General features: G+C 38.2%; 1 protein-coding gene across 7 annotated transcripts in view; it reads left to right on the forward strand.

Annotated features, from left to right (window-relative positions):
* PKIA (cAMP-dependent protein kinase inhibitor alpha) overlaps positions 1 to 14,397 on the forward strand; it is a 45,192-nt gene that overhangs the window by 12,810 nt on the left and 17,985 nt on the right. The window contains exons 1-9 of one of the 7 annotated variants that reach the window (XM_053959237.1): positions 1,254 to 1,304; positions 3,768 to 3,876; positions 4,602 to 4,669; positions 4,939 to 5,201; positions 6,681 to 6,828; positions 7,691 to 7,841; positions 8,806 to 8,879; positions 8,962 to 9,114; positions 12,240 to 12,713. The exons of 1 other annotated variant lie outside the window; for it this stretch is intronic. The gene's annotated coding sequence lies outside the window, so the exon portion shown is untranslated. Of the gene's footprint in view, positions 1 to 1,253; positions 1,305 to 3,767; positions 3,877 to 4,601; positions 4,670 to 4,938; positions 5,202 to 6,680; positions 6,829 to 7,690; positions 7,846 to 8,805; positions 8,880 to 8,961; positions 9,115 to 12,239; positions 12,714 to 14,397 lie in introns of those variants that run through there. 5 more of the 7 variants (XM_053959255.1, XM_053959246.1, XM_053959272.1 and 2 more) reach the window with 5 other exon arrangements.

Genomic DNA, 14,397 nt, shown 5'->3' on the forward strand with positions numbered 1-14,397 from the left:
TGCCAGGCAAACACAGTGGTAGTTTCAGCGCTGTTCAGCATTCAGATGTGTTCAATTCATACCTATGAATTACCTACTGCAGCTTTTTTTGTACCTGTCCTATATGTGTGATAACTTCCCAAAAAATACTTCACAGTGCTGTTTAGATTGGTACTGGCCCAGAGTGTAAGCAGCTCCTTCTGTGTCCACTGTGAAAAGATTCCTAAAAGATGAAGAGTCTTGCCCCCTCAGAAAATACCAATGACTATCTATTTGAAGCCAAATGCCTGGTTTTCCCTTTTTTGCTCTGTCTCTGCAATGGTTTGCAAAATTTGTGAGTATTCCCTTACCTTTCTGTCTCTTCCCTGACTACCACCCCCTCCCTCACCTGCCCTGCCAAGAAATAAAAGCAAGAGGGAAGTTTTTCCTACAGCAGAGAGTAGAAACAGAATTCAGAAGTACTCAAAAGAGCTGTGAATATCTGGAGAGCTGCATGATGTCATTCAGCTTCTGTTTTGTACCAGTTGGAAAGAATTGTTTTCCTACTGATAACTTAACTTGACACAAATCTTTCTTTTGAAATAAAACTCTGAAACCAAAGAAATGCATACTAAGTTTACTTATTCAAAAGTGTTGGTACTCAGAATATATACGTATAGCAAATTTCTCAACAGTATATTAAAAATACCTCTCCCTAAGGCTCACTAAGAATGCTTGTTAGATGAATTCAAAAGCAGCACAAAGCAGATTAAGAGTTCTGCCAGACCATGTAAAAAACCTGCATGACTAGTGCAATTTTGTCTGTTTACATGTAATGCATCTGTGATCTTGTGCGGCTTTGCGTTCTCCCTGGGCGGGGGCAGCTCCGGAGCCCGGCTAAAGGCGCTGCTTCTCGGCCAGACCGGGGTGCCGCGTGCTCTGGGCGCTCTGGCTTAGCGCACTGGCGTGGGCTGGCCACGCTCTGTAACCATGCTGGGAGGAGACTAAGAGGTGAAGGAATGACCACCCTGCCCTGCGGTTGGCTGGAGAGGGTTTATTGCCGCGTGGTGCTGCGATGGAGAGCAGCGACCGCTCCCGGCACCCGCGTGGACAAGATGGCAGCGAACAAAGGAACACATGGGGGTTTTATAGGGGGCGGGCAGACATGGGCAGAGGCCCCCACGCCCAATGGGGACAGGCAACAGGGGAGCAATGTTGACCGTGGCAACCAATGGGGACACAACAGGGGTGTGTACAGGGTTCCGGGATGAACAGGAACACGGGCACAGAACTCTCAGGAATGGACTGGGGTGTGGCCACAAGACTGACATGGGGATGCTCCAATGGTAAGTGACCCAGAGCAGACCATAGTGCAGGGGAAATGGGGGTACACAGAACCAGCTAACTAACATTTATCAGAACCCCTAATCTGAGCCCACCCCGGGATGCAACAATCTTGTTCATTGCAAACTTATGTATTAAATCCACTAAAATGGTCCCTTTCTTGCTGTAAAATTGACAAACTGTTGAGACACTGAAACAGGACATCTCTGTTTCTTTCTGTGTGACTCATCACTTTGTTTGCCTCATTTAAATGTTTTGCACCTCATTAATTTCTTGTCATTATTTTGTGTGTCTTGGTTCTTTCTACTTTGTTTGTACTGGACAATAAGAACTTTGTTTTATTTGTCTTTTTGCATTTTAAAGTTTGGTACAAGCTGTGCTCCATCACAGCTCCTTGTTCCATCTACTACAGGGTAAGATTCTTCCAGACATCAGCATATTGTCTAAAAACCAAGGGAGTGTTTTTAACGTCCCACTATCTTTGCTATTCCTCTTGTAGGAGATGTAATGAAATCTTGACTGCTATGAAAACAGAAGACTGCTAGCTGTGTCTTATGCATGTTATGTAGTAGCATGAAGAGAACCTCTTGTGTCTGTTGCAGTCAGAGCATGCTGACTGGGTCTTTCAAATCAGTTATTGAAACTGGCATATGAAACACAAGATTAAGAAATGCAAAGAAAAAGCTCATCAATTATAATGAACAAGATCTTTCAAGAAGTCTCTGATAAGCAGCTTAAAAAAAAAAAAAAAACAAAAGAAAACCACTAAAAATACCCAAACACCAAACAAAAAGTCCCCAGGCCCTCCCAGTTTAGAAAATATGTATTTTGCAGTGCTGTGTCCAGAACACCATATGGGAGTTGCTTTTGAAGAATCCTTTGTTTTCAGCCTCTAGCAGTTCCAGATCACTCTGTGTTTGTATCCCTCCCCTTTCTTCTTGTTTTCTCTCTAAGAGCAAATATGAAGATCATCTCTGAGCTCAATCCATATGTTTGAGTGACTGTTTTGTACTTTATAGCTACTGGTTTTTTTCCTAGCTTCCTTCACAAATTCCTAGTTTGAAAACAACGGCTTTGAAAGTTCATAATTGAAATATACTAATGAGGAAACCTCTACAAAACTGCATAATTAAGTCATTTTTTCCCAGATGCTGTTAACAGATACAATTTTTTACTATTTTTTTTTTATATCACTACTTCAAAAATTCTTTTAAAAAGACAACCTTATTTCAGTGCCTGCTTGCCCAGTATGTTCCAAAGGCTCACTTGTGGGCCAGTTCATAAATGAGATCATTGTTCTGCCTCTTGTACTATGCTACTGAGCTTGTAGGTATAGTATATATGTAAGACTTTATATGATAGAATAGTATATCTATTAAAAGAAAAATGCATAACAGCCTTTAAGCTATCATCAAGCTGAAGGCCAGAGAATGTGTATTCTTGCAAGTTTAGGAATTAAGTATGCAAAAACTCATCTTCTCTTCAGAAATTACATATCTTTGGCTTTATTGGTAGAATCTGATGAGAATTCAGCCAGTGATAATACTCCAGCAAAGTTAATTAAGGGTGGTATCCTGAGAACACTTTGCATTAATTTTGTATCAGATTATACTTCTACTTTCTGCAACCTTAATTAATCAAATTTTAATGGTTACTCATTCTATGGCACAGTTTGGGGCTTAAAAATATCAAGGGATATGTTCCAAATTGAATACTGTTATGTGGGAGGGGAGGGATACGTAGATATTGGTTCCCTTTTCTAAAGAGGAAATAGATTCTGAGCAGAAGGCAAAGAAAGATGAAAAGGGCAGCTGGTCCTTCAGGACAAGAAATGGCCTCAGAAGAGACGCAGCAGAGAGGCAGCAAAGTAATTAACAGGTCTTTCTCCACATGAGAAGGTGGCCTTTACTGTGCCTAATTACACAGACAGTAATTTAAAGCATGCTGTCTTGTCTCACAGTTGGATCTTTCAGAGCCTGGTTCATGCAGGCAGCCTCCTGGAGTCTCAGGCCTGTAAGCAGAAACCCAGGTAGTCTTTGCATGAGACCACAAGCTGAGAGGACAGGTTTCTTGTGTAGAGTTAGAACTCTCATCCTTTGAGGATTAATGTTGTCGTTTAATCCTTTGTAGATTAATGGCCTGTAATGTTGCTGTCTTGCATTGTACCAGGATTCAAAGGAGTATCAGCTTCAGTGTAAACCTGGGCTCCAGTAAGCAGAAAGCTAAAATCTGATTTTACAAACGCTGTGCAATTGTGTGATTAAACAGAAAATATTTAGTTACTTGTACTGTATGTCAAGAACGAGCAAGTCTGGACCTGGCTGTACTAATGTGAGGGAATCATCTTGCTAAAACACAGTTGTGTGTCTAAGCTGAGGGCTGTATTTCACTTATGACATGGTGATAACTTTTAAAACTCACTGATCGTGGATTAACCAGTGTTCCTGTACCCTTCACTTCTCCAGTGCTTTTAATGAGACTGGACTCTTGAGCCAAGAAAATACATGAAAACTACATACAGCCTTTAGGAAACTGAATTCAAGACTCTAATCTTTCCTATTTTACTTAAAACCAGTAAGTATCTAGAACTGCTGGCCAGACTCTTTGTATTTGCATGCCTTTGTATTTGTGTCACCTAAGATCTGGTAACGAGGACTCTCTGATCTTGAACTTGCTAAAAGTCACCAGTGTGCCATCACAGTCATTTGGACAGCTGCTACAACAGGGATATATTGACATGCCTACTCAAGTTTAGTAGAGGCTACAGAAAACATGAGGCTGGAGCACACGATGTACAAGCAGGGGCTGTGGGAACTGGGCTTGTCCAGCATGAAAAGGACACTACAAGATGTAACCCAAGGAGGCATTGTGGAGATGTTACAGACTTTTCTTGGAGTTTGGCAACAAAAGGATAAGTGGCAATAGCCACAAGTTGCAATAAGAAATTCCAATCACATGGAAGGAAAATATTTCACTTAGAAAATGGCATAGCACTGGTACATCCTGGCATAATGCCTGGGGAAACTCCAGCCTTGGAGATACTCAAAATTCTTCTGAGTCCCTGAGCAGCCAGAATGAAGTTTCAGGTTAGCCTACCTAACCTTAAGTGGTTGTTGGCCTTGATGGCCTCCCTTACAAAGCTTTTCTGTGATTCAAAGAGTGGTGGTTTACTCAGTGTGCCCATACAGACCTATCAATCCTGACTCAGGGTTCAAGTTTAACTCAAAAACCTGCGTGGAGGTAGGGAAGAAGTAAATCTCACTGCTCATCTTCCACATAATATCTTCATTCTATGGAAGGAGAAGACTTGGAATCCAGACTGTCCTCAGTCTCAAGGAACCCATGGACAGAACCATCAGTATAAAAGGTATGTTGAAACTGGTGTATCAGTTACAAGCGCAATTGTTTTCCTCCCGGTCCTGTGCCTTTTTGCAGATGAGGATGCCTAACTCTGTAGTCTTATAATTTGTGTGCTGAAGACCAGGAAACCTCCACTTCTAGATCATGCTCCTTAGATTAAGTGCATTGATTTTAATGGTCTCTGGAGTAAAATACATGAGCAGCTCTGGAAGTCCTCTTAGCTTTTGTTGTTATGCTTAAGACAAGCTTTCCCATCACACAGTGCTTATTTGACAGGAATAAGCTGATCAAGGATCATGCAAGAGACAGAGCTTCATTTACACCCGAGAGTGTCCAAATGCAGCAGAGCAATGCTCAAGTGCCAAGATGAAATGGGTCTCAAACTCCTTTGTGTAGAAGAGAGTGGTGGGAAGCTGCTTTTCTCCTGAACCTGCAAGACATGACCACAGTCTTTTTTGTGAAGAGATGACTTCTGTTTTACATATGAAGTTCCTACTAAGACAATGAGATCTGAACAAAATAAGCAATTCCATATTTAGGTATTAATGACTTTGTCATTGTTTAATTTACCTTACTCTGGTGCAGAAAAACACAGATATGTGACAACAGGCCTTGCAAACTAAATTTATCCTTCTATGAAATCCACCCACGTAGAAGATATTCAAGAAAAGCTCCATCACATGCTGAAATCTGTGAAACATAAAAGAACCCTGGGAAGTAAATTAATTTAAATTAATAACAGTATATTGTACTGGGAGGGAATGTCACAAGAAACCACAGAAATCCATTAAAGAGCATGGAATTTCAAGACTATTTGGGGTTTTTCTTGTGTTTTGGTTTTTTGGTTTGATTTTTTAATTGTTAATTGTGAATATTTTCAACATTATTCTATGAGATCCTGTAGCTTCTTCTCCTGAAGTGTATTCACTTTATACAATTGCCAAACTCTTTCTGCACAAATCTGTTAAGGAAAGGTAGTAAGAAATATTCATTCTGGATAGAGAAAGTACTTTTTCCCAGTTCTCAGGAAAAAAAGTGTATTTGGTAATAACATTGCTAGTGGCATAATATGAAATAAACCACTTTGTGTAGAGCACAGGTTTTTTTTTATTTATGCATGCTGCACTATTATAGTTTATACTTTGTTTTTTCCTATTTGTAATTTTTGCTTTCTTAAAACAAAACTATCATTGGATTGTATTTTCTAAATTCTGTCCCGATCTATTTGGTTTTAACCATGATCAGCACAGTATTTTCCAGTCTTCTTCAAAGCAAACAGAAATACCCTTGTGACATAGCATGTTTCTGGCTCTGTGTGTTTTAAGAAAAAAGATATTCAGTCTCATAATGGCATAATGAGAGTGATTTTCTTAATGAAGCATATGAGCTGACTTGAAGTACTTATTCTTCTAGATGTACCTCATCACAATTTGTTATTAAGTACTTCTTATCTAGTATCAGGCACAGTTCTGTCTCTGGACCTCCTCTGCTCTATTACTGTTGTTTTAGCGTGCCCAAGATTAGTAGGAAGAATGCAGAAAAAAGAACGTAATATGAAGCTGAACAGAGCAAAAACTACCTGAGTCTCGTATGGTTTTGCTTTAGAAGACCTGGTTGTTACTGTTATAACATCTAAAAGACATGATGCTGTGCTACTTCATTAAAACTTCATGCAGTAACATTAGAGCTCTGTGGAATCTTTGATTACCTGCTTAACAATCAGACTAAACCAGTTTGCTTTTGTTGACAGTGTAATCATAATCTGTATTTAATCAAATTACAGCTGGTGGTTTGTTTTGTTTAGCTTCTCTGAGTTATTTTTTCTTCGGGTTGTCATTTAACCAGAAAGTTAACTGGTTAAAATTGTTCCAGCTAAACTTCATTGGGTAAGAAGCATTTGTTTGGTCTTGTATGTGATGAGTGGAAGAAGTGTGCTTGTGTTTTATGAAATTATAAAGGGTTGATTTGATTTTTAACAATAAACACCCCTCCCCCCTTCTTTATGCTTATATTCCTAGAGCCAATATGGTCAATGCATTTTCCTGTTCTACTGTTTTTATTGAAGATGGCATAGCACTTAAATTATTTTTGTCTTCATATAATATCCTCTTCTGATTGTAAGACTCATCGGATCTGTGCACGTTACATGTTCTCAGCAGTCTAGTTGTATCCTTTTTAAGAAAAGGAAAATAATCCTTCAGTATTTCTTTTTTGTGGGGATTGTTTAAGTTTGTTATTACTTTCTGTTGAACCCATTAACTTTTGAAGTCTCTTAACTGGCATCCTGAAGTGGCCAAAGAAGAGAAGAACTTATGAAAAATATCTTTAGTGAACCTAAGAATCATCATGTTCTGTAGTATGATAGATGTGGAGTTTCAGGCAATAACCAAATTTGACTTTACAGATAAGTTTGCTTCATTTGGCATGCAAGTCAAATGGATAAAAGACTTGTAGTGATTCCCAAAAAACATCTTGTCACACATAGATCATTGCTGTCTGGTTACAAATATGTTAATCCTGTAATGGCATCATGAAGACTAGCTCTGTGGAAAAGAGGGGACACATGTCAAGACATGTGGATCCAGCACAGAAATGTAGTGCCCAGAGTTTGCAAGTCTTTACCCAAAAGTCACCTCGAGGGAAATAATTTTCTATTGCAGTTAGCCTTCCAGATTCGTGATATATATTCTTTTCTTGAGTGCTTTGCATGTTTAACTTTTTATATTTCATAATTCACAACATGTTTTTTATAATTTAATTGATTTTAATATTTGAGTGCTAACGTTTGAATAGTCCTTACAAGGGGTTGAGCCAAGTGGCAAAATACAAAAGGGAGAAAATATTGTTTAATAGTGAAAGTCCTATTTAAAGATATTCCCCACAAAGGGTTAACAAGCAAATTACTTAGGGGAGTTAGAAGCATTTTGTGAGGAAAGATTTAAAAGACTTGGAGGCTGAGCATGATATAGTTGTGTCTTATCAGAATGTTATTTCATTCAGACTGCTGAAAAGCTTTTCTGAACCGAAGATGCATCGCCTTTCCATTTTTAGCTTGGCTCTGAATTCACTGGAGTCTGATAAAAACAAATATGGAATATTATCTGTTGTGCAAATATCAGTTCTATTTGTTTGAAAATACTGGCAGTGTTTCTACTGGATCATGAGGAGGTAGTTATAAGGTATGTAGTAGCAATGGAAGATTTTGATAAAGGGGAAGGTAGAAAAGATGATTCTTGGTGGTTGAGATAGCAAATTTCAAATGTATTGCACTAAAAGTTAAAATTTGCTTACCTAAAGGATACCTGTGGAGTACATATTCAGTGAAACTTTTAATTCAATTGTATATAGGCAGGTTAGAAAATGTGGGCATTAATTAGTTAGTAGTAGAAAAAAAAAGGTCTTTGCCTTCTCTCTCCTGCCCCCCCTGTATTTCTTCCCTTAATGATTTTTACAGTCTGGATGAACTTCTGACTGAGCTGAAATCTAAGTGGGGTTTTTCTTCATCAATGTTTGGTCTTGAAATTTGCATTTTATCTTCAAATTTCATTGGTGGTGCCCTACATTTCAACGTTACATTAAGTCAAATTTTCCGAAGTGATAAAAGGCCTTGCATTTGATAGTTTATTTTACTGCTTAACCCTAAATACTTTTACAAAGGTCAGTTCATACTAATTTCTGAATCATAAGGCTCCTTGTAGTATCCCACATTGGTCGCCTGAAACAGAGAGTATGAGTCTACTCTAATATACTCTAGTTATTCACACAAACTTGGCATATGGACAAGCATTGTCTTTTTACCTATTGCTCTTTTGGAATGTTTACTTTATGAACAAGCTAATCAATGCTTAGAGTAGACCCAAAAACAAACATGTTGTCTCTTGCATGTGTATTTGCATTCTTGGCACTTCTAGCTCTTCTGACAGGCATTAGTTCAATTGAATAATATGGTGTGATCTTGAAAAAAACTTGTAATTTAGTTCTGTAGTGAATGCTTTCTTGGGAGTTGCCATTAAGTTTGAAAAGCTGGTATATACTCCTCTTTTGCCTTTCTTGGTACAGAAACTTAAAAATGTCAAAGATAATCTTGTATTAATATTATTTAAAATAACAGGAAAATTCATTGTCCTCTTTCATGTAAAACAGGACTATAGTTTTGGAGAAAAACACATTGATTCTGAGTCACAGCTACAGTGATCTTGAACACTGAGATTTTCATGGTCTGTGATGGTAGAAGCTGGTGAGTAGAGAATAGTGCCTTACTGCCCATCTCTCATGGTGTCAATGTGCTTATCTACATAGCCTGTGCTTGGAAAGAGGCTGCCTCCTATCAGCTATGAGATACCAGGGATGAGATCCTCACATGGTTATGATTTCTCAGTCTTAAGTGAAGGAAAGTGACAGAAGGGCAGTCTCAGCAATTAGTAGAGTTTAAGGAAGACACTGGAAAGCAAAGTAAGTACTTATGGTAATTTATAGCCACTGAGTATCTTCTGAGAGATAGAAATTCTATTGTTGGGTAGGTGTTGGTGGTGAGGTGCCTTAGGGGCAGCCTCTGTTAGGAAAGGCCAGGGCTGCCCCATGCTGGACACGGAATCACGTCAGCTCCATGGATTTACTGCAGGATGCAGCTGAGCCCCTCAGCCAGGACAGTGGTGTCTCTGGGAAAACGTATTTAAGCAAGGGAATAAAAAAAGCCTAAACACACAGGTAGAAGAGAAACAAAGATAGTGAGACAGCGCAGGGAACACAAAGGTTGAAGGAAAAGGAAGAAGTGGATGTGTTTCTCCAGGCCCCTGGAGGAGACCACAGTGGAGTAGATATAGAAATAGGTATTTGCCTGCCAGTGTGTGCCACACCAGAGCTCCCTGGTGTTTCCTGAAAGAGCTCCAGCCCACACTGGAGCCTGTGGGAACAGCCCATGGGAAGAACCACGCTGGAGCAGGGGAAAAGCATGAGGAGGAAGGAGCAGCAGAGAGGAACTGTTAGGGAGCGATGTGACTGCACATTCCATTCCCCCATCCCCTTGGGCTGCTGCTGGGTGCTGGGGAAGGGCTAGAGTAGTAAGAAACTACAGAAGTTAAGCTGAGCCTTGGCAGAGGGGGGTGAGGCAGGGTAGGGGACTGATGTGGAGGGAAGGTGTTGGTTTAACTTGTCTTTGTTTCTCACTATCCAAACCTGTTTTAATTGGCAGTAAGTTAGTTTTCCCCAAGTCGAGTCTGTTTTGCTAGTGCTGATAATTACTACAATATTTCCTTGTTTTCATCTCAACCCACTGGTTCTTTACTCTTTCATTTTACCATTGTCTCCCTTGTGCCCCTGTTGAGGTGGAATGAGAAAGCAGGGTGAACGTCAGCCAAGATCAACCCACAAGTGATTCTTTAAAGCTAATTATTTCACAAGTAAATAGACAAAGGTTTGGGATGTAAGGCAGTTCTCTTACAGCTTATGGGAAATATACTAAGCTTACAGACTCTACTACTAAATATGTCTAGATGAAAGTAGTTATGCAGATGGAGTGAATATTTAATTATATCCATCTCAGCAGGTATACATACATATATTTACATGGGTAGATAAAGTCATATTCAAAGTTCTCTATCCCTGAACACTCAAACTGTGGCATAGGGACATTACTGATTTCTACCAGTTTTCTCTGGTGTTACAGTCCTTCATGTTTTTCTAGGTATAAAGGTGGAGGGTTGTACTTGGGATGGGATAGAGGCTTGCAGATAGCTGTCAGCATCCCCAGATTTTTGCCAGGAGGAATGACAACTATAAAATAAATAAAAATCAAATAAGTCTGATCTCTGTCAGGAGACACTTGAAGTTGATTTTCTTCCTGCTCAGTCTGAGAGTCCATTTGGATTTGTTTTCATGCACTTTTTTACCGTGCTCTACCCATATGTCTTTTCATTGTCTCCCAATTACTTAATTATTTTATTCTCTTTATTGCTAAAGTTTAGCTTTTACTCAAACAAGACACTTCCTTAGTGACTATGAGATGTGGGTTTCGTGGCCTCAGATTTTGAGAAACTTTTTTTATATTTTTACCTTCTTCCTCTGAATTTATACCTGCAGCTTGCCTTTTATGTGGAATATGGTATCCAGGAATTCACATCTGTGGGTGCTTCTTGCTCTTGAAAGGTTTTTCCCTGTGCCAGGATTTAGGAATTGGAAGTCTTAAGAAGTATTCTGCCCACATATGCATTCTTACTGTAAGCAGATAGCTGGTACTTCCTTTCATTATCCACCAGCAGGTAGTAAAAAGTAGGAAATCTGCAATTTTCATGGCCCTGAAGCTCAAGTAAGCTATTCAAATACAGATGGATTTGTGTAGTCTGACAACATGAATTCCTCTCAGGAATTTTGTAAGTGTTTCTGTAAGTTCTCCTGTTTCTGCTTATACCTGTGTGTTTATGCTCATAACCAGAAAACATGGCTTACACTTTATTATATTTTATTGAGTTTATGCATGTGGCAGGAACTGTATGTTCAGATTCTTCTTAGGCTTTTCTAACATTTCTTAGTGTCCATAAACTTCTGTGGAAGGGAGAGTTGCAAGGTAGAATTAAGAACTTGACCTGCAGGAAATATGTGTTTGGATGGATAACTTTTCTTGGCATGAATATAAAATGTCTTCTGTATGTAGTTTTTAATAGGCCGTCTTTTAAAGTGATTGAGTAATTTGTTAGGGTTGGCTGAAATCAATGAGCTGTGTGAGAGTCCAGAAAATTCTACTTCGTTTATATGCTTCCATCACTGGCTTGTAAATTGCCCAAATTGGCATTTTCTTTTTGTAGATGAAGAATTGGGACATTAGATGAATATGAGTTAAGTATTTCAGCTTTAATTTCACTTCAAATTGGGGCAAAGAGAAATATTTGACCATCAGGTTTGAAGCTGTAACAGTGATTTTAAGTAGCTGTGGTTTGCAGAATGTTCCTCAACAGTGGTTGAGTACTGTGTTTGTCAGGGTACCTGGGTTTGCATCTAGAAATGCATCTTAAATCTGAGTATCATGGACAGATTGTGTAATGCAGCACAATTGCTAATTAAATATTAGTCTGTGCAAGCCAATTATTTTTTTTTTAATTTCTGTCTAGTTCCAGCACATAGAAACTTATCAGAAAAGTACTCTATAGTGCATAGTTTTCAATACAAAGTGTATAAAATGATCCTAGGTGACAAAGGATTATTTAGCAAGAGACTTGAAGTTTCTTTCGCTTTTTTCCTCTTTGTTAAATTAATTTTTTTTTAAATGTGGACATGCAAAAGAGGTTGCTAAGGTTCCTATCTTCAAGCATTTTGTGGAAAATATAAGGGATTTCTTTTGGCTACATTAGAAATTATTTGGCCTGTCTTTGAAATGCCCATAAATACTATAAATCCAAAGTATAACATACAAACTGTACATAATAACAACAGATTGCACCATTATAGAGTTCTTTATTAATGCTTTCTTCTCCTCCACCTGATTATGGGTAATTTTTGAGGTTTCAAACTGGTTATTTGCCACAAAGGAGATCCTTCCAATTGTTGCTGCTCTTCAGGTCTTGATAACTTTGCTTTTAAAACAGTATCGTTACAGATTTGAGTCTGAGCTGTGCTGCTTCTGTGGTTTTAAAGAATAGAGACTTGAAGTCTGGGAGAGTCCCACTCACTAAACCTTGCTGACTCATATTCTTGGATAGCTTGGCTATTATGCATGTATGTGGTTATGCATATGAATATGGAAAATTACCCCTTTACGCCACCTCCTGCATTTGGTTTTGAGAAGCCTAGCACCGTCCACTCTGTTTAAGAAAAAGTCATCTTTAAGACTTAGGATCTTGCAAACAGTATAAAATTGCTGCTCTCTTCGCCCTCTTCCTTTAAAAGACTGCAGGTGAACTTGCCTCTGCAGGGACCTTAATTCAAACCTTGCTCTTATTTTCTCTGACCCTGACAAACATCTTTCTTGTTATCACAATTCTGGACTGACACGCTGCTCTCTGTAGATGCAACTGCTGCTGAACATGCTAAGGTGAACAAGAGAGAAAAAAGAATAAGAGGTAAAATATTTCCTTTCATTAAAATATTCTGTACTGTTAGACCTCCTTGCTTTGATCCCTCAGCCTGGTGTATTGTAAGATGTTTGGCTCTCTGGAATTAATCAATGCTTTTTTTTAGAGACTTGTATTTTTATTGCTTTATGTATTTTTACAGAGATTAATTAACTTAAGATTCCCAATTATGCCAGCTGTAAGAAACAGAAGATATTTTTCCACTCTTGAAGCAGGAGCACTAGAAGGTTGTAACAAGAAAAATGCTGTTGAAGGCTGGAAGGATTGAAGGTTTCATGGGACAGTTTCTGAGGGGCTGCTTGAAGATGCCTCAAAAAGCAAATACAGATCCAGTTTGTGGCATCCATAATGTGATTTTAAAAATTTGGAACCTTGTCCTAAAGAATTCTAACATCAATTTATTTGATAATGAATTGCAATAAAGAATATTTGCATATGTGTTCATTCTGTTGAGATGATTAAATTTCTAATAGACTTTATATAAAGAGGGTTAATTTTTCCTGAGTGGGGGGAGACATACTCTAAGTAGAGGACTTTTCTTTTCCCTTGAATGAAATAGTGAAACAAAGAACAATTAAGAATTTTTTTTCCTCTGATAAATATGTGGCTCTCATACACAGGAATAACATCTGGAAAAAATATAGGGATATTTGTGATATTTACCTCCCTGTGAAAATGCAGCAGGTATGTCCAGAATTTTGCAAGCAGTAACATTTTTTTTTTTTTTTAATCGTGAGTAGCTACCAATACTTCCCAGATGACCACTGTCTAACATTGTGGTAATATCAGTGGTCCATTATAAAGAATCTGTAAAGTATTCCTGCTGGAAACAAGTCTAAAAAAAGCACATTTGAGACAATTATTTCAGGAAGCCCTAAGTAGGCTATGCTGTTGCATAGCAACAGAGCCAGGCAGTCCTTAGTCTCTAAAGTAGTCAGTGTACACATGGGAACAGAATGCAAAAATGATGGAAACCTTGAGAAATGTAAGGCTGAGAATAAAAGAAACCAAAGTGAAATTACATACAATATAAAATGTGAATCTATTTTGTGAGGTGTAATAAATTGAACTGCTTTTAAGTTAAAAAACTGAAATGCTGTTAGCCAAATTGTTCGCTTTTTTTTTTTTTTCAGCTCCTAGATAGTAATTAAAAGGCAGAATGTCTGATGGCAGAGAAAACTAATTCAAATGTAAAGTAGGTTTTTAATGCCTGCCACAGGACAAAAAAAAAGGATGGGAAAGGCAATTGGTTATTAACAAATCAAAAAACTGACCAGATAAACCAGGAATGTGAATGTCTTTGTGCCACAATACATTAATCAGTATTTTATAAATTGCCTTTTTTCTTTTTTTTTTCCTGTGCCAAGCATTGAAAATATACTTTAGATGCCTCATGTTCACAGGTCTTCAGGCTAGCCCAGTGGTATTTATCTTTGCAAATACTGAAAAATGTGATGTCATTTGGTGTATTTTTGGAAACTCCAAGCTTGCACGTGAAATGTGAGATCTTCACAGAAGCAAATTATCCTATAGCAGTTTTATTTTTTGTGAGAGGTAATTGATTTTATTAAAAGAAATAGGAACCAATATTTAATATTTAGAAATACATGGTTTTGGTTGATCTTGCTATCAAAAAAAGGCAAATCCTTTCCTTTCAGTACAGTGTTTGCCA

Source organism: Vidua chalybeata, chromosome 1 (assembly GCF_026979565.1).
Source record: "Vidua chalybeata isolate OUT-0048 chromosome 1, bVidCha1 merged haplotype, whole genome shotgun sequence".
Lineage (NCBI taxonomy): Eukaryota > Metazoa > Chordata > Aves > Passeriformes > Viduidae > Vidua > Vidua chalybeata.